At 35.1% G+C, this 21,602-nt stretch overlaps 1 protein-coding gene across 6 annotated transcripts in view; it reads left to right on the forward strand.

The window, feature by feature from the left end:
* Positions 1-21,602, forward strand: part of TBL1XR1 (TBL1X/Y related 1) — a 157,131-nt gene that overhangs the window by 83,742 nt on the left and 51,787 nt on the right. For 2 of the 6 annotated variants that reach the window (XM_019625492.1, XM_019625491.1), the window contains one exon: positions 5,932-6,042. The exons of the other annotated variants lie outside the window; for them this stretch is intronic. The gene's annotated coding sequence lies outside the window, so the exon portion shown is untranslated. The remainder of the gene's footprint in view (positions 1-5,931; positions 6,043-21,602) is intronic. 6 annotated transcript variants of the gene reach the window in all.

Consider the following 21,602-nt stretch of genomic DNA (forward strand, 5'->3'; position numbering starts at 1 on the left):
ATTATTCTTTGAGACACCTTGGCCCTTGTTTGCCTTTGCCTCCGCCTCCCCTCACCGTTCACCCACACATCTAGACCTGCACTGTATAGTGTGGTAGCCACTAGTCATAGGTAACTATTGAACACTTAAAACATGACTAGTTGTCATTGAGATGTGCTGAAAATGTAGAATGCATGCTGGAATTTGAAGATAATTTTTAAAAAGTTAAATCTTGATTTTAAAATACTGATTACAAGAAATGATAATATTTTGATTTTGGGTTAAATAAAATATGTTAAAATCAATTGTCATGTTTTCTTTAATATTTTTCATGTGGCTGCTAGAAAACCTGTAATTCATAAGTTGTATTATGGCTTGCAGCACATACCTGTCGACTAGATCTTGCTAGTCTCAGCTACCTGACCTATAGATTTTCCTTATCTGCCAGAAACAAGTATTAATAATTAGTGAAGGAAAATGGCTAATGCTAAGATCTGGGGGAAAACTGGAATGACCCTCAGAGGGTTCCTAAAATTTGATGATGCAACTACGTTACAAAGCTAAGTAAATTGTCATTACTCATTCAGTAGGCCCTACTTTACAAATGAGGTACTAAAGCTTAGAGAAATGATTTTATGTCACATACTTTGTCATAGTTACAGGACCAAGACTTGAACCAGATCTCTTCCTTTTCAGTCCAGCATTTAAAAAAATGCTGTCATAGAAATTATGTAGAATCTTAACATTCTTCAAAGGCGCATCATGAGAGCTTTCATAGGACCTGGGGAGGTGATAGAACAAAAAGGATTAAAAGCATCTTGGCTAGAGAGCTCCAGGTTTTTTCATTACTATTAAGCGCTAGAGATGCAAACTGTCAGGAAAAATTTGTTTTCTTATCTATTTGTGTTATTCTCTTATTTGGGAAGATCAATTATTCAGTTTGCTCTCCTTTGTCTATATTTATTATCTTGTCATCTTTTTTCTCTTCAAATTTTTCAGTTATAAAGTTTCCTTTTGTTTCTTTTTATACTTTCTACTTCTGAGAACTTGTCTTTCCCGTCATTTCAAGTGTGTATTTTTTCCCTGTGATGGGTGGGTAGAGTAGCTGCCTTAACGTTTTTATTTGATAATTTTTATATCTGGAGCATCTCAAGGTTGACATCTGCTTTTGTCTTTTTCTGACAGAATTGGTCAGATTTTCCTGATTCTTTGTTTGTCGAATAATTTCGATTGTATCCTCTCGGGAGAATTTTTTTTTTCCCTTCTAATTAAAGCAGGTGATCAGCACGGTTAGGTTTAGTCTGCAAGTTCTGTTTCACCCTCTGTGGTGTGAGCAATGGTTTTAATGTTAGTTCACTTTTCATAGCCTTTGCTAAGCTGCTTTGAGGCTATTCCTCACATGCACCATTCAGGATTAGTGCGGGACCTGAGCACTGGCTCATATCTGTAGTTATCAAAATCTTTGCCTCTTTGGGTGTGTTCTGCCTAGACTCCTTGGGATGAACTTGAGACTTTGTCAGTTCATATACAGAAATACAGGATTCCTTCTCTCCAGCTTTCATACTCCAGCTCCCAGAGGCCTCTTCTCCTTGTTTAGTTTGGCTCTTTTCATTTAAAGGGACTGGCTTAGTCAAGCTTTTGAGGGGAAAAAGCACCACCCAAAATAGGTATGTCAGTAATAGTCTTCAGCAAGTGTGTTCTGAAGAATAATAGAGAGTTATAATTCAAATATGGAGTAGTGGCTCCTGTCAAATTACCCCCACAAACTGGGATCACAGTCTCTGGACGACATCTGAAAAAAACATTATGAGGACACTAGAACAAACAAAAACAAGTAGAAACTGGACTGCAGTGGTTTCTTAAAAGCAGGGAATGGCTTTGGGTGAGTTTTCCATCTTGATGGTCTTGCCGGAGAGCAGGCTGTGTTGGCTAGTTTGCAGTCTTACTGGCCTGAGGAATCAGAGACAGTTCAGAACGACCACAGCAGCTGCAGAGTGAGGGAGTCAGCAGGAGAAACAGGGAAGAAATCCCAGAGCCACAGAGGTAGGGGACCAGATACTGTGTATAAATTTTGCCAAATATGGATGGGCTGTCCCCTAAACTGGAAACAGCTCAGGTGTCTGTCGAGAGAATAGATAAAAAACTGTGTGTATTTGTACAACACAGTACCACTGAGCAGTGGAAAGGAACAAACTGTTGATGCCTGCAGCAACTTGTATTAATCTCTGAAACATTATGCTGAATGAACATAGTCTTTCATAAACGAGACATAACATGATTCCATTTATATGATGACCTAAAAACAGGTAGATTTTATGTCTAAAAGATGGGGTGGAAGAGGCAAAACTAATTTTAAGTTGGGAAAAAAAATGGTTGTCATGGCTTAGAAGTGGATGCCTGAGTATTGAAGACAGGGATTATGTGGGAAGGGGCATGTGGGAACTTTCTAGCATGATGGCAATATCCTGTTAGAGAACTCACTTGAGTACATACGCATTTGTCAAAACTCATTGAATGGTGCGCTTAATATGTATCCGTTGTATTTTGTGTAAATTTTCTTTAAAAGAAAAACTATTAAATACTTCACTATAATAGTTCATGATAGGCAAGCTGAAGTATCCATGGGGGAATTATATTGAGGTCTGCTGTACAACTTCTTTTGAAATGCTCGAAAAATTAAGATCAATTCATAGATCTGGTAAAACAAATACAAGAAAAATGTTAATTTTAAAGTCTTGGTGGTGGCTGTGTTGATATTCTCTGTACATATAGTTCTTTCAGTTTTTCTGTATGTTTGAAAATTTTCATAATAAATTGTTCGAAAGATACTAGTAGGTAGTATTTCTGTAAAGCAGTTTCCTGTTAATATGTTGTTTTTAGTGGCTTTCATAAAAATTGATATTATTTCTTTAAGTTTGAAAATAGTTTATCAGTGACATTTTTTGTGCACTGAGCTGTGAACCGTTTAGAATGCAGAAAGATATAGAAATATAAATAAACAATACAAGTGAGAAGACAAAACATATCCACACAATAATTTGATTACTTCAAAGTGACATAGCAAAGACTCATTAAGATAATTTATAATACATAAATTTGGAGGGAATGGATACATAGAGTATGCTTAGAGTCAAGTATGATTATTGGAAGATGGAATCCCTAGGGTTGCTTATTTTGAACAAATTTTAAAAATGCTATTAGAGGAAATTATTAGATTCCCTTTCCATTCTTTTAATTGATCAATTGTCATTTATGAAGTATGGCTTAGGACACATTTTTTAATGGTTTGTATTATTTTTCAAAGAAGGAATGCTGTATGATTTTTATGCTAGAATTGTTAGCCAGATTGTATGATTAGAATTTGTTTTTAAAAATAATCTGCATTTTAGGAATATGGTAACAGTATGTATGTTAATGAGTTGTGGGGTCGAAAAGCAAATGATCATTGTTCCAGAATTTTGTGGTTCTTTTACAAAGTTTTGAGAGAGAAGTATAGTACTATTAAAACATTTTAATATAATACCTGATATTAAGTATAACCTTTATTAAAATACTAACTCATTTTTTATCCTCAGTTAACTTATTCTTGGGAAATCTATTCTGATAGGCTGTATTTTAAAAATGTCTATATCAGAATAAATTTTAAGTGGGTGAAGATGAGAGAAAAATAAAATATTAATATTAAAATACAAGTTGTAATTATGAGATGTGGTGTTTTTAACCATTAATTTGATCCTTTCAGCTTTTATATTGACAATTTTTTCTTCCCCAGTCCTGAAATGAGAACTTCCAACAAAGCTAAGCAGTTATTAAATATATTTTAGGAAATAAAAAGTTATATATAATTACTTGATGTTATAATGTCTTCATATTTTCCTAGTGACCCAAAATAGCCAGATTTGGACTTATTTTTTATCTTTTTATCTTTCAACTGTATTGCAATAAAAAAGGAGTTACCATTTTTCTAGGTATTGTAACTTCCACAAAGCAAATGTGCTATGTTGTGCCCAACTCTAGCTATTTATATTGTTCCAAGAATTCTTTATTATTGATATCTAAGTGAGATATCATGGTCTTTGAGAAAATCGTGTGCTAACTTATTATTTAAGTGGTGGACAGAATTGTAAAGGTGTTTATGTTCTATAGATAGAAATTTAGTGAGGGACAATCCAATGGGTTTCACATGACATACCAACTAGTTATTTAAACATCACGTATCCCTTTAACTGCTGGTCTTGGTGCCACCGCCATCTTAGAGGAGAATATTTTACCCAAGACAGTTGTTTAGTCCTAAATTTTCACAGGCGCTGTTTTACATCTGTACAGTAGTGGCTAAATACAATACTGCTTATTGTATCTTATTAGTACTGCTTATTGTATCTTATTAATAATAGTATTTTTATCAATAAATAAGCTTAATGTTTAAGTCTTTTTGAAAACGTTATGGGGGAGGTAGGTGGAGATGGAGAAAATTGCTGAGAATAGTTGATGCTCAAAGCAGCTTTAAAGTTTGCTTTGCTTATACATCCTGATTTCTGTTGTTTACCATTAAGCTTAGGCTTATTTTAATCAGCTCATTAGGATTGTAAAACAAAATGCTCACATTAAAATGCCAAATGTATTCAATATAAAGGAAATTTTTGTTTCACAGATTTTCTATGTCAGACACACAGAATTCTATCACAGCCATTTTAAGACTATCTAAAATCAAAATTCATTACCATCAAGACTGCTTTATTGTTGCCTTTGTTTCTACCAACCAGGGAGACATTTTATTAGTGATTCTGAATAACATATCAGGTACTATATTGCCCAGGTGAAATGTTCAAGTGAATAATTAATGGAATTGTATGGATGCCAAGTTATTTTATAATTCCTTAGGTAATGTGCATAAAACAAACTACAAAAAGGTTTTTTTTTCTTCATTGAATGTTTGCTTATATCTTCATGTCTTTTAACGATAGAGATTGCATGCTTTAGAAGAGTAGATTTTTGATTGTAAGGATATGTTTATTGGTTCTTATGTCCCTGGAGTTTTAAATCTGCCAGGTAAGAACCATAGCATCAACATAAGCGAAAAATAAATATAAATTAGAATGTCAGCTGACCTATGAACTTAAAACTTACAATTCAGTTTCTTAGACCTTGGAGGATTAGCTGGGACAAAGCAGTTAATTGTATTTAGTAAATTACAGTCAGAAAACCACCATTTTTTGAGTCATCATAGCCTTGCCATTATTTGTTACTGATAGAAGCTTGATTTCTTTCAATATAGAAAATTGAACACAAAGACACTCTTTTTTTATGTTTCTATGCGTCACTGAGAAAAAAAAGTCATTCCTTTCAATTAGACTGTTGTCAGAAAGAGAATTCATGTTCTATTTTGAGAGCTAACCAGAAAAAAGTTATTGCATAGGTAAGACACACTCATTAACAAAGAAGGATATCGCAAGCATAATTATTGTTTTATTGCATATTAAAGTTAAATAATTGTTTAATTTACTCTAATCATTTCTCTTGTCATTTTACTCTTTGTTCAAGTTACTTAACTGAGGACAGTTATGAGACACTTTATCATGCGAAGTTATTTCTAGCCCAGTGGTGTTCCTGTACTTATTTTTTAGATTTACTGGCCAAAGGTCAATAGATTTTTTTAGGTCATAATTTGGTCACTCATTACTAATCTAGTTTAGATGATATTGCTACTAAGGCTGGTATATATAAAAATCTTACCAGCAGTTACAAGTTATAAAAGTAATTGCTTTTAGCAGTTCAAAATTCTAAGAAAATTATTTTCTGTTTCCAACTGGTATTTCCAATGTGAACCTTTAAACTTCGCTGTTAATGAAAGCCCTACATTTTATTGCTTCCTAAATTCATCCGTAGACTCCCTCAATGTTAAAGCTAGGGCAGCTCTTTCAGATGATCTAATTCAGCATCCTCATTTTACAGATGAGGAGACTGAGGCCTTGGACTAGAACAGAGGTCTCCTGACTCAGTCCAGGTCTATCACATCATGCTGCCTGATGTTTGCTTATGGGACTCAGCAACATCACTTACGGGGTGAGCTTTTTGTTGTTGTTTTTTTTAAATGAACACACACAAAGTGATTTGCTCCTCATCAACTGCTGTTCATCATCCCTGTCTAACTTTTCATTTTCGTTTTTATTTTTACCCTTACCTATTTTAATCCATAACATAGTCCCAACTACTGATGACTTTTTATTTTTGCTGCTACTTCTTGGCATTTGACCATTATTTTTAAGAATTAAGCTCTTAGAAGGTTTCTTATCAGTAACTATTGTAGCCTTACTAGGCACTATAGCAATAGTAGATTAAAATGTATAATAGGAATGATTTGAAAAGCCTTAAGTTTAGATTTAAAAATGAATTACAAGTAAGTGCAAGACTGTGGATAAGATACCTAAGAGCAGATATACTAGTAGGAGAGCAGTTTTTTTTGTGAAATAACAAAATGCCAAGAAATACTAGCCAACAGTGTGACATAATTGCAATAAAAATGGTTTATCTTGTGACCTCATGGATTGAACAACATTTGTGTTTTAGATTATAGAGTTATTTTCTGTATCGATGCTCAAATTGTCCCATTTTCGGCTAGTGAGGGTTTTTTTCTTTAAGTTATAGTTGCTATGTTCTTTAGACAAGACCCTTGTAGTTTTAGATAGCCTTCTTGCTTTCTGGTTTAACAAGATATTATGGACACATGTAGTTTTCAAGGGTAACTCCAGAACTTTCAAGTTCTCGTATTAAGTTTATGATTTCCAGATTTCTGTAGGACCAAAGTATCATTTCACTCCCCCTTCCATGTTTTTACAATTTTTATAAACATCATTGATAATTAATTTTGCTTTTGTAAACAAGTAAGAAAAAACAAAAATTTTCAGCTTAATGAAAGTTAACATCCTTCTCTTATATATTTACTTTAAAAAAAACCTGTTGTTTTACATCACTAAAATAACCATTATGTCAACCTTTAGAATTTTTGAATGTTAGGGTAAACTAAAGCACTAATGCTCAACTATGAATATTGGATAAATTTGTTGGATTGGAAAAGGTACCATCATCACAGTCACACAGATGCTTTGCGTCATGTATAAGTTTTTGGAATTCTTTGACTATTAAGATATTTATCAGCCATTTTAAACCCCCTATTCACCTGCCAGTTAATGAGTTATGTTTTAGGTGAATGAAATCAGAGGTCTAGAATATTAATGCATAAACAGTTTTTCTAAAAAGATATCTGTGGGGAGAAGGGTTGTAAAGGTTTTATTTTGATCAAGGTATAGCTATATATAAACTGTGCTTGGATTATATTTCTTAGGATTGAGCATGAGAGCTATATTTTATGATTTATGAAGGTTTTAAGAATTTATTTGATTAGCTACTATGTGTTGAGTGCTAGACTGTTAAAGAGCAGACTGCCTCTTAAATGCTTATAATTTCATAGCAGTTCAAAACACAAATTTGCATAATAAAAGGTGATATAATAACAGTTTTAACACTTAGATTACAAACTGGTTTTCCATCTATTTCTACCTACCTGTGAGGTTTGTAGATTAGCTTTTATTTCTGTTTTACAGAACAAGAATCTGGGGCTCAGGGAAGGAAAAATGACTTGATTTAGTGTCTTAATGTCAAAAGCAATAACATTTGAAAGAAAACTTCAACATTCTGATTTAAAGTCTCATAATCTTTTTACTACTTCCCTGTTTTGCAAAGAGTGAAATCGCTGTGCTTTGGGATACAGGAGGAAAGTACCAACCATCTTTAATGTTGGTATTTGAATAAGCTTCATAGATGACAGTTGAAGAATAGAAGAATTTCGACACTTGTAGTTGGAACAAAGAACTAAAAGCAGGAATGTGGTGATGTGCAGGATGTTAGAATGATACAAATATACAGGTGGTCCCCAATTTATAATTGTTCAACTTTAAGTTTTTTGACTTTACAATGGTGTGAAAGCAATATGCATTCAGTAGAAACTGTACTTTGAAATTTCAATTTTGATCTTTTCCCTTATATATGTGGCATGATAACTCTTGTGATGCTGGGCAGCAGCAGTGAGATGATTTTGCCCAGCTGTAGGATAATGAGAGTATTCTGAACACATGCTAGGCTAAGATCTGATGTTCACTACGTTAGGTGTATTAAAATGCATTTTCAACGCATGGTATTTTCAACTTAATGATGGGTTTATCAGAACATAATGCTATCGTAAGTCAAGGAACATCTGTATTCATCTGAAGAGTAGAGACATTCAAGGAAAGTGCTGTGTGGCTAGATAGATACTTTGAGACTATAGACTGGAGCAGATAAACCTGGCTAAATAGTTTAGAGTGAATGTGGAAGCTAATAGATAGCAATAAATATGTGTGACATAATCAGAGTTATGTTTTATGTCCAGGAGGAGTCTAGGAGACTTTGAGGCATTGTACTAGTACAGGTGATAGGAACTGTAGAAAGGAAGGCATGGCTGAAAGTGGTATATTGTATAGGTAATAGAAGATAGAATCTAAAAGATTGCAGGTAAAAGCTGAAATAGGAAGTTAAATCCAACACGATACTAAAGTTTAAAGTGTGGTGAATAGTAGAATCAGTGATAGTTATTGGCAAGAGGAGGGCCTAAGACATAAATTGCCCTCAGATAATGCTGAGTTATGAAATTCTGAAAGGATTTGCACATCAGCTGGAACGTTTGGAGTGGAACGGGTTAGGGGATGTGTTATAGAGTGGCACATAATGGGAGAAATGGTAGTTTTCTAATTCTTCCGAGTGGATGAGATCCTTAGTGGGAGAGTAGAGTGAAGATTAGAAAGCTGAAAAGAAGTCAACTGTACTTAGGGCAGGAAGAAAAATCAGTGAGAAATAGGAGAGAGGACACAGGAAGGTCAAGTGTTGGAAGTTTAAAGACTGTTCTTAGTTTTAGTCTTCTCAGAGCTGGAAATGGCAAGGAGTGGGAGTCAAGGAATATGCAGCCCTTTGAATTTGTGGGTGGTTAGTAACAAAGTTATTTAGAGTCCATAAGGTGAAAAGCAAAACTAACAATAACAAAAATGTTTTTTCTTCTTTACACATGTACACATACGAGGTGTGATCAAACAATACGGTGAATGTTCAAATGAAAAAAATGTATTACAGTAAAAGACACATTGCCATTAAACCCCCTCAAAATACTCTCCCTAGCTCCAAACACACTTATCCCATCGTTCTGGCCACTTCCTGAAGCAGTTCTGGAAGTCCTCTTTCGTGAGTGTCTTTAGTTGTGCTGTTGTGGCTGCCTCGATGTCCTGAATCATTTGACATTTGGGGAAGAGCCAGAAGTCGCCTGGTAAATAAGGTGGATGAGGACACACCGTGATGTTTTTGACAGAAATTGCCATACCAGAATCATTGTGTGACACGGAGTGTTGACATGATGGAGGATGATTTATGGCACACTTTAAAACACACCTTCTGTCAACTGTAGCTCACACCCGACTGACTGCAGCGAACCAGCTGAAACTCGTCACACACTGGCACTAAGGTTTGACACCCTGCTCCCCATATTGAAGATCCCTGCCTTTCCATTGGATGGCACTCGGCAGCAGCATTCACCATGTTTTGTGATCACAACGGAAAGGCTCCATGTCACACATCACTTCTGGTACAGCAATTTCTGTCAAATAAAAAACATTATGGTGTGTCCTCATCCACCTTATTCACCAGATCTGGCACTGTGCAACTTCTGGCTCTTCCTCAGTCTAAATGACAACGAAAGGAAAACATTTTGAATCCATTCAGGACATCGAGGCAGCCACAACAGCAAAACTAAAGACACTCACGAAAGAGGACTTTCAGATCTGCTTCAGAAAGTGGCAAGAACAGTGGGATAAGTGTGTTTGAAGCAAGGGGAAGGGGAGTATTTTGAGGGGGATTGATGGCAATGTGCCTTTTACTGTAATAATTATTTTTAATTTAAACAATCACTGTATTTTTTTATCACACCTATTCTTTTACTTAAATGTATGAATGTGGTTACACTTTTTATAGTGTATACTTTTTGTATACTTCTTTTGAATACTTTTTTCTCCCCCCACTAGTTTAATTTTTCATGACTATATAGTCCATGAATATTACCAATGTACTGCAGTATTATTTTGGGACTCCCCCTTTAATGGACATTACTTTATTCCCTTTTTTCTTTTTATTTATTTATTTTATTTTATTTTATTTTATTTTATTTTATTTTATTTTATTTTATTTTATTTTAGCTGAGCCATCCTGCCACCTGTTGGCAGCTCAGCAGCAGCTCAGCTCGGGCTGGGCATCGAACCACTGTTGCTCAGAGCTCAAACTCTTGAGCGAGCTCTTAACCAACTGAGCCGGTCCTCCTTTTTTCTTTTTTAGTCACTAAAAAAACAGTGTTTCTAAAATAAACATCCTTAGGGAATTGTGTTTTTATTCCTCTAGGTTGTACAGTATATATATATTGGTTGAACTACATGACATTGTTAACTGTTTGACCATTTTAACTTGAAAAAAAAGAGGCAAATTCTATGGCCCACTATAATATTTTTACTTTAGAAGATTTTATTCACATTTCCACTTGCAGTATGTGTGAATAACCTTTCCCCACATTTCTGGCAGAAATAAACATTCAAATCTTTGATATTTTTACCATTTAAAAAAAATTATTATTTTTCTTTTAGCTGAGCCATCCTGCTACCTGTTGGCAGCTCAGCGGCTGCTCAGCTCAGGCTGGGACTCGAACCTCTGTTGCTCAGAGCTCAAACTCTTGAGCGAGCTCTTAACCAACTGAGCCGGTCCTCCTTTTTTCTTTTTTAGTCACTAAAAAAACAGTGTTTCTAAAATAAACATCCTTAGGGAATTGTGTTTTTATTCCTCTAGGTTGTACAGTATATATATATTGGTTGAACTACATGACATTGTTAACTGTTTGACCATTTTAACTTGAAAAAAAAGAGGCAAATTCTATGGCCCACTATAATATTTTTACTTTAGAAGATTTTATTCACATTTCCACTTGCAGTATGTGTGAATAACCTTTCCCCACATTTCTGGCAGAAATAAACATTCAAATCTTTGATATTTTTACCATTTAAAAAAAAAATTATTATTTTTCTTTTAGCTGAGCCATCCTGCTACCTGTTGGCAGCTCAGCAGCAGCTCAGCTCGGGCTGGGCATCGAACCACTGTTGCTCAGAGCTCAAACTCTTGAGCGAGCTCTTAACCAACTGAGCCACTCGGCCGGCCCTTTTTACCAATTTTAATGCATGTAATTTTACTCCTTTTTATTTTGAAATGTATTTCTTTAATAACTAGTACATTTTGCTATCTTACATAGTTTTTGTTTCTACCCTTGGTTAAAAGATTTTTTTTCTGCGCTCATGGTGTTTTGTTAAGATGTATATGTGAAATATGTGCATATATATATATACACATATACAGACACATTTATAGAACTATTTAAGTATTAAATCCATCTGGAATTTATTTTTGTTTGTAGAAAACCTTTATTTCCTTTCAGATGGATAGTCACTTGTGACAGCACAAGTCTTCACAACAATCCAGCTGTTTCCTTTGCTTCGATCTTTGTATCTTTTGGTAGAATATTATGTTTAGTTGCATGAATTCTGTTCCTTTTTTGGTAATTTTTTGTGTGAATATTTAATAGTTTTTTTGCTTTCGTAAATGGAATGTGTATTTTCTCATCTGTATGTATAGGTACGTATTATTGGACTAGAGATAAAGCTGTTGTTTTTGTTAGCCACTGTATTAAATTCCTTTATAAAGGGCTAGTAATTTTGCTTATGAAATGATAATTTATCTTTTATATCTTTTTTCCCTACTTTTTCCACAGAGCACAAAATAATATGAATAAAAATAAAGATTTTGAAGTGAACAAAAAGTCAAGGAAGTTCTAATAACTTTTACTAAAGAAGCAAAGTCTCCTTAGAATGAGGGGCTTTTTGTGAGATGGGTCCTTGAGGGAAATTAAAAATTTGAAAATCCATGATGGAAAATTGAATAAGGAAGTTAAAAACATAATAAAATGATTGCCAAATGGCTCAGAGGGGCAAAATGATACTAGATGCCGTCATTGTTTGAGGTTTACATAGGTTGTGGTGCTTAAGTGGGAATTGGCAAGACTACTTGAACTGAGTGTCATGATCATAGTGTTTGTTGTTGAAATGTCTGATTAGTAGATTCTCATGAAAATAGAGGGAGAACAGGTAATAGTCCAGGAGGAGGATGCTGGACTGGAGAATGCTGAGAAGTAGGATTAACTGAGGTGATCCTGAAAACCTGTTCAGTTAGGAACTGAGTAGCTCAAAGATTTAAGGGGTTTGCAGTAAAAGAGGTGTGTGTTGGTGTGTATGTGTACTTTGTTTTGTTCTACAGTTACAGGATTTAAAGATGGAGAAGTTTTGAAATATTTGTGGCACGATGCAAGCCATGGTTTTTGCATGACCTGAGGAACTTGTTAAAATATATGCTTGGTGAAACTTAAGGCTTTTCAGGGTTGTCATGACGTTTATGACTACTTTGGAAAAGGCCCCACAGGTGACTTTGCTATACCACACTAAGCAAGAGCCACTGTTGGACTAAACACTGGAGTGTGGGCCTTCTTCTTTCTTTGTGCTCATCGTTTGGCCAAAAATAACTGGAGATACAAGTTAGGGAAAATGAGAAGGTAATGGAGAGTCGGAATGGGCGAGAAGGAGCATTGAGTTTTAGTAATCACTGAAGATGATTTTTGGTGTTTTTAAACTCTACTGACTAGTTAAAAGAAAGAGCTTTATTCTTTTTTTTTTTTTTTCCTTTCCCCAACAGTGATTGAGTGCCTTTTATGAATCAGGCTATATTCCAGGTGTAAATATAGTAGTGAATGATAACGATCAAGTGTCTGCTCTCCCGAGGGTTGCATTTTTTTGATGAATGTGAATAACTTGTCATTCCTAGAGTATTTGTTGAGTCACCACAGTGTTTGAAAAATCTCACCTATACCATGCATTGTTGATCCAGTATTGTTTTTTTAGAGTAATGGTCTATATAAATAAAAAATTAATTTTTAAATGAATGCTTTCTTTTGTTGCTCTTACCTCTAACTGCTTTTTTGTTGTAAGTATTGCCCTGAAAGCTGCTTTCTCCACTAATATAAGGAGGGACAAAAAAGAGAGGTGAACCCATTCCCACTACATCGTGGAAAAGAAGGAATATTGCTTTAGTTACAGCCGTCTTGAGTTTCAGCATAATGTGCTGCTTAAATTCAGAACAGATGAAAGGGAAACAATCCCGACTCCTGCCTAGGCCATGAGTAGATTTAAAGCCTGTCATATATGACATAATCTAGTGGCACCTGGTCAGGTAGCCAGAGCAGAGCAGAGGGCTGAGGCCTCCTTTGCATCTTCTTCTCACCCCTCCTCTCCCAACCCAAATCTCTCTATAAATTTTGAAAATAATAGCAGATGCTTTATACTTATCTCCATTTTGCACAGTCACTATTTCCATGGGTTAAGGTTCACATAATGTTCATACCTAGTGCTATAGCCATGCCTTACAGTTTTTGAAACTAATTTTTTAAAGAAGAAAATGATTATAGATTTAAATATAAGTGTTTTGAGGTTTTAATTAACCTGGGCAAACTAGAACAGGAGGGGAAAAAATCTCTCGTTTCCTTCACCTGTATAGCCTATGATTCTTAATGTTTCTATATAACAGAAGTTGTATCAGTTAATAGTTTATTTTCTATCAGCAGACCTGAGGAAAATAGTACTTTCCCTCCTGATTTATACAATATTATACTTACAATTTCTATTTTGGGCTTTCAAATAAAGAGAGGACCTATAAAATGCCGAGACACCTTGCAGTAGAGTGAAAATAGGTGTGACTTATGGGAACAACTTTAGTCTTAAAAATTTATATAACTTGGTTCATATGCTTATTGTTTCTAATTTAATATATATTCATTTTCATAATAACATTCTATATAAGTTTTTTATTATGACAGTAACTCTTATTATCACATTACGTATTGTTGAGGTTGAGTGTTTTGAGATCAGTGGCCCAAACAGAACTTCATATATTTTGAAAAAATATGTATTTTTAAATTGATTCAGAGAATTATGTAAGAAAGTTGTGCAAAAAAAGGGGTTTTTTTTTTTTAGTTACATAATTGAGATAAAGACAAAGATTAAATATCTGATTACCAGGTGGTAATCAAGGGGTTTCTCTATTCTAATAAGAAAGCTTTACTACTAATTCCTTAATGTTAATATTTTTGGAGTAAATTAAAAAGATTCTGAAGTTGATGTCTCTGGGTGTAGACAGTATCCTCTTTTCTCTAAATGCCTTTCTTTAAGAGATGAGGTTGAGAGGAATAAGAAAAGCACTCTGTGTATCTCACTGTTTTTACCTTAGGGTTTTGTGTCTTTAAAACTATTTCTTGAGCACCTGGTGTGCATTTGCATTATGTTGAAGGAAGAAGTCTGTTGTAATACCTGTACTTGAGAAATAGTGAATTGATCAGCAGTGTGATAGTAAATGGTTTGTTTCTGTTGAAAACCCTGGGGATATATCTAGATGAACTCATAGGGAGCCATCACTCTGGAGCTGTTTACTTCCCAGAGTAAACAGAGTCAGCCGGGATTCCATATTCAAATCAGGATCTTATCTTTAAACAAAGTAAGGAATAGAGTATGAAATAAGAGTCATTGTACGGTCTCTATACTTACATATATATATTCATCTTATATATAGCTTCTCCTACCCTTCCCATTAATATAGAGATAAGGTTAGGCTTGATGTGTTACCTTGGTCCAGAACAGATACAAGCCTTAGGAGAAACTAGAAAAGATAAAGGGAATTGCAATTTTTCTTTTGTCTCCCAAGTGACATTTTCAGATAGTTGGTTTTAATCAGAATCCAAATAAGGTCTACACACTACTTTTGGTTACTAAATTTAAGCCTCTTCCACTTACTGGTAGAAGAAATTCATTCATCTCTCCTGTTGAATATCTCACCTTCTGGATTTGGCTAATTGTGTCATTGCAGTATTGCTGTCACATTCCACTGTCCAGATATTTCTGTAAAGTGGTAGTTGGGGGCTTGATTAAATTCACTCACTTCTTTGATCATGAAGTCTTCTTTTTACCTGCTTTCGCATCACATGAGGCACAAGCCATCTGGGCGTCTCACTTCCAGTGATGTTGGTAGTGATTGGTGCTGAGTATTGAAGTGCTCCTTAAGGGGACAAGTCTGGGAAAAAGGATGGGAGGAGATTCTAACCATAGCTGGGTTTACTCAGCAGTTCTGCCTAGGCCTAGGTTTCTCTACCTGATTAAATGGTGATAATGACTTACATACAAAGATTTCAAGAAGCAAGAAAGCCCTGTCATCTTATGCTTGAATTTTTCTCTGATGTATCCACCGCAGTTATTGACATGGTTAAGAGTAACTGTGGTTAAAAGTGACTGTGGACCATTTAATTACTTGCCATCATTAAACACAGATGTGCCTCTATTCCCTGGATATCCTCCACTCCCTCCATCTTCTCTGTTCTTTGTTTTGTGTCCTCAGAGGATAAAGGGGCAGGTATGGAATTTATACCAGGTGTAACTTGGAAATCTGACTATAAAGAACTTCAGATTTGTTGCTCAGCCACCTCCCTTTATTTCTTATGTAGCTACCAGATTGAGTATATGATTGAATTGATTCCGTAGTGCCAAAGTCCTGCGTTGTTTAGATAGATAGATAGATAGATAGATAGATAGATAGATAGATAGATAGATAGATAGTGAAAAAGGCTGCCATTACTTATAGTTTTGAATGTATTCCGTTTGGAAAAAAAAGGCAGCAAGACGGAGACCAGCTTCGTGTCTCAGTTGGTGGGAAAGGGATTGCAGCTCTTTGGAACCTTACCACTTAGCACGAGTGATGAGGCCGGGCAGGCCTGCAGGGCGGGACACTGGAGATCTGCAGCCTTCGAGAAGGAAATGTGTGCTGGTGGCAGCTTCTGCACACAGTCTCCACGCCGCCTCTATAGCTGTTAATAGTAGAATTTGGTAAGAACTGGGATGCAATCTGCAAGTCGCTTGTGAAACCTATTCTTTACAATGTCATTCTTTATATTAGTGGAGTTCTATATTAGTACAGTGTTCAGGGCCTAGAGCAGTGTCAGGCAAACTCAGTAAACATTTGTTGAATGAATGATAAACTAAATTTCAGTAAAATTATTGAATCAAGTGGATATATCTAGAAAGAAGCCCATTTACAGAGCTGTAGCCTCAGAAAATGTATAATTTTCGCTCCTTCATGTTTGAGTTAGTAGGTTCCATATGTTTTATCAAAACTAGAACTTTTACATGAGGATATTTATGGCTTTTAAGTACCTTTTTTGTTCATTAACTATAAATTTATTGAATACTTAGTGCATATTCTTACTGAGCATTAACAGAAGCCAAACTAAAGATTTAAGTCATGTTACAATCTGAACACATTGTAGCTAAAGAGGCCTGTTTCCTCAGGGAAACTCTTGAACTTTGCCCCCAAAATTAGCACCAATATTGCCAAGAAGAAATCAATTTTTATACTAGCAGGTCTCAAACATTTTGGTCTTAATACCCCATTACATTCTTAATTTATTAATGACTCCAAAGAACTTTTGTTGATGTGGGTTATAGCTATCTTTGCTGCATCAGAAATTAAAACTGAAATTTTATATTACTAACATATGTTGCCATAATAGTAAGCCCATCTATAACACATTTTATAAAAACTTAAGTATATTCCAAGACAAAAAGTTTTCATGAGAAGAGTTGCATTGTTTTACAATTTCGTAAATCTCTATTAAATGTCTGGCTTGACAGAAGACAGCTGGGTTCTCACATCTGCTTCTCCATTCACATGTTATGTTGTAGTTGAAATACATGAAAAAAATCTGGCCTTATAAAGATACACAGTTGTAAAATTTTCAAATCAAAATAAAAAGTTATTTAAATAAATTTGGGTATTCTTCAATACTACACCAAATTTCAACAAGGAGATAGTTTCTTAAGAGTTAGTTATAATGCAAGATTTGAAATTGTATCAGTGAACTTTTTGTATTGTTACATTAAAATCCATTGGTCTCTCTTGAGCTTTGAATGGATTTTGCCTCATGTTTAACTTTGTACTGGCTATTATTGGGAAAACATTTGTTCACGGAGTTGTTCAGATCTTCCATATATTCATTATACAGTATAAGAAATCAGTCACTACCATCACCACTGAGTTCATCAGAGAAGAGTATGGGGAAGCTTTCAAGCTTATGGCGGCCAATACATTTTCCAAATCCCAATTTTTTTCTTAAAAGCTTTAGTTTTATCCTTGCCAATAAATATCTTTAGTTGTTTCTTTAAAGTGTCAGTTTAACTTGCTTTATTTTCAAGAAAATAAAGTGCTTTTATATGTGCTTAATGTTTTATTGCATATGATATTAAGATGTGTGTTTCAGGATGAAGATTTTAATAAAATTAAGCACTTTTTTGCTGCCTCATCAAGAAAATTCTTCAGTGAAAAATTTTTGTGGGTGTTTTTGTGTGTGTGTGCACGGTAGTGAAGACTATAATACCTACGAGTACAGCAAGGTATTCCTGCTTTTATTTGCACTATGATGTAAGCAGTTGTTTTTTTTTTTTTTTTAACCCCCCCAAAAAAAGTAAATTTTTTTTTTTTTTTTTTTTTTTTTTTTTTTTTTTTTCCTTTCCCCAACAGTGATTGAGTGCCTTTTATGAATCAGGCTATATTCCAGGTGTAAATATAGTAGTGAATGATAACGATCAAGTGTCTGCTCTCCCGAGGGTTGCATTTTTTTGATGAATGTGAATAACTTGTCATTCCTAGAGTATTTGTTGAGTCACCACAGTGTTTGAAAAATCTCACCTATACCATGCATTGTTGATCCAGTATTGTTTTTTTAGAGTAATGGTCTATATAAATAAAAAATTAATTTTTAAATGAATGCTTTCTTTTGTTGCTCTTACCTCTAACTGCTTTTTTGTTGTAAGTATTGCCCTGAAAGCTGCTTTCTCCACTAATATAAGGAGGGACAAAAAAGAGAGGTGAACCCATTCCCACTACATCGTGGAAAAGAAGGAATATTGCTTTAGTTACAGCCGTCTTGAGTTTCAGCATAATGTGCTGCTTAAATTCAGAACAGATGAAAGGGAAACAATCCCGACTCCTGCCTAGGCCATGAGTAGATTTAAAGCCTGTCATATATGACATAATCTAGTGGCACCTGGTCAGGTAGCCAGAGCAGAGCAGAGGGNCAGTGTCACTGGCCCTCATATGTGGGATCCGAACCGGGGCCCTCTGGCATCCCAAGCGAGTTCTTAACCATCGCGCCACTCGGCCGGCCCTGATGTAAGCAGTTTTACCCACTATCGCCTTATAACATCAGTGTAAATGTCAATTCGGTGAAAAAGGCAAGTAATGTCTTAGTGTAAAAATAAATTCGGCTTCAAGGACTCCTTGAAAAATCTTGGGAATCCTGTGAGTCTACAGGCCTCACTTTGAGACCTAATTTCGGCACTAAATAAAAAGCTGATCAGACTCTGTCACAGGCTTGACAAAGATAACAAATCTGGTTTTTCGTTTTGAGTGCTTTGAACAGTGTTAGTGAAGTACATTTACTATGAAATGGAGAGACGTGACCTCTTAATAAGATCCTACTAAAAGCCTGTCTTTGCAGTTAGAGTGTCTCTAACCTGACGGGACAGAGGACACGCAGAGGGTGGACACAGCAGGGCCACAGTGTGGTTATGAGTGATGCACTTGGTTTATTCCTACCTGGGTTTGTTTGTTTGTTTTTTAAACAGAACATTTGATGGGACAGTACGGCCGACCGTTCCCTCACCCTGTGAAACTGACCTGTGAGAATTTCATGGTGGATTTCCACCATTTTTTCAATAAAACTTGAAAGCCTACCTCAATTCACATCTATTATCAATTTCTACTCTATTGTCTTTCGCCTTTATCTTCCAGATTTACCAGTAGCTGGGGAGAGGGGGGTATATTGGTCTGTTGTCTGAGCACTAAACTTGGTTTACGTCATCTTCACTTGATTTGAACAGCATTTATTGCCCATTGGGATCAATGTTGATATCTTCTTTACGCTTTTCCCCCATACTTGGTCACCTGATCTTTATTAATCACACATTTCTGCCACCAGAACAGTCTTCTGCACATTTTTACCTCTGCTTTTCTAAAGAATTGACTGAGTATACCAATCCCTGGACACTTGTTTTGATCCACTAGGGCTCAGTAGTCTTAATTTTGTCTGCTTAGGTTTTTTTCCCCTCTCTTGAGGAACCAAGAAATACCTATTCCTTACCCAATGAACTGTTTCATAAAGATGACTATAGGTAGTATTTATTTATAGCTCTATGAATTTGTTACACCCAGTGCGCTTTTATTTTGCCTGTAATATCTGTTTTAAGCAAATTTCCATCCATTCAAGTGATTGTCCTTTTAAAGTTTTAGCTGTGTTTTAGTCTTTCACATCCTCAAAACAAGTCTGTTCCAAAACTAGAATAATAAATTAGCTTGTTTTAACTGAAAAAGTTGTACCTTTCTTATATTGTTTGCTTTTTTTTTTAAAGATTTTATTGGGGAATTGGGGGAGGGAACAGCATTGGGGAATCAGGGAAGGGGAACAGACAAGTTGCTGTCCTTTTGTTCTTCAGTCTAGTTGTGGAGGACATGGCTTCATTGGCCCATGTTGGTATTATCATTGTGCTCTTCTCAGCTGAGGCAGTCTCTCGCCGGCCTTTGGACAGCTGCTTCTTATATTGGTTTCCATTCAAACAAACTCAGGGCTTTTCTTTCTAGTGGGAGGGGATTAGCTTCTTGATTTTTATATTCACACCTGACTTTCTCATTTCCAGGCTTTTTTTTTTCACAGACTGACAATGGTTTGCCTTAAGTCCAATGACTCATTACTGCTCAATAATTGAAAAAGATGTATCAGGGGGGTGGGGGGTTGTTACTTTGTGAGGGTGAAAAGGGTAACTATTTCATTGTTCTGTACACCTGAAACTAACAATAAAAAAAAAAAATAGAAAATCTATATTTAAGCCAAAAAAAAAAAAAGAAAAAGATGTATCAGAAATAAGGCCTATCATCTGTTCCTTTAGTGTTTTAATATCTCGGCCTCTTTTATTCCTTCTGTCAACAAAACTTGACTATAATTTGTTTAATCATTCGACACATATTAAATAATGTAGTTTTATATTTTAAAGGGATCTTAGAAGACATCTGTGTAAATTCCCACTCTTTTATATGTTTGGAAAGTTGAAGTCCACATCTGTGGACTGTGAGGCAGCTCATTAGAGGCCTTTTCGGTATAAAGAAATAGGGCTGTAGCTAATGTCAGTTGAACTTAAAGTTTATTGGGATTGGTTGCTAGTTTACTATTCTCAATCTAGGGAGTTTTTCCGAGACTTTTAAAATTGCTTAATTGGGATTCAAAATTACTGTTCCCTGTCATCAAATCAGTGTCAAATGTCTTGTTAAAAGAATGCTCTGAAAACCATTTTTTAGTTTTGTAAAAAGCACAAGGTACTGTGAGCAGTACATATACAGGTGATGGGTTGGATTTGACACACAGGCCATAGTTTGCAGACCCCTGGTTTACATCACAATTGAAACAAATGATTGCCATCAGAAGTCTGTTAGAAATAATTGATTTGGTGTATCATTTGCCTGTATCTTTATGTAAGTTTATAAAGGCTAGTTGGTCCTAATAAACATCATAAGTAATAAGTGCTTAAATGTTTCTTAACGAGGTAGGCTCATTTGTTCTCCCTTTCCCTAATTCCTGGAGATCCATCTGTGCTCTGACAGTTTAAAATCTTCCAATGTGCTTTTGTAAGTAAGCCTAATTAAAAATCACTACGTGATCTGATACTCTGTGTTGGCCTGCAAAATTTACATGTAATACCCTATATATGAGTGTTTGTACTGATTCGAATCATTGATGTTTAGAAGTAAAAGAGACCATCTACTTCAATTTCCTCACAGATGAAGAAATGGAGGCCTAGGAGATTCATATAATTTGTCTAAAATCATATAGGCTACCTAAGATCTTATTTCTCTGTCATGCTATCTTTAATTTACACTTGAGAGCTGTGGATTACAATGAAAAAGGGAAGGAAAATTAATTTAGAAGTTTATCCCTTCTAATTTATAATAAATCATACTTTAAATTCGTAAGTTTTACACTTTGGATCTTTGGTTGACCATTCATCTGATGACAAAACAAACAAAGCAACAACAACCAAAAGAAAAAATTCTCACAGCACAAAAATTGCCCACAGCTATTTTAAAAAAAGAAAGAATAAATTAGCTTTAACATAAAACATACACATTGCCAGGCACACTCAGGAAAATTATTCAAAAGATGCTCATGTGCCAAAATTGGAAGGTAAAAATCAATGCCAGTGTCTGCTAATGTCCCTTAACAAACTTTTTTCCACTTTTTTTTTTAAAAGCTGCGTTTGTTTCTTTGGTGTGTGTGTGTGTGTGGGGGGGGGATGCTCTAGACTTTTCACTGGACCATA

This window comes from Hipposideros armiger, unplaced genomic scaffold, assembly GCF_001890085.2.
Source record: "Hipposideros armiger isolate ML-2016 unplaced genomic scaffold, ASM189008v1 scaffold_631, whole genome shotgun sequence".
In the NCBI taxonomy this organism is placed as follows: domain Eukaryota; kingdom Metazoa; phylum Chordata; class Mammalia; order Chiroptera; family Hipposideridae; genus Hipposideros; species Hipposideros armiger.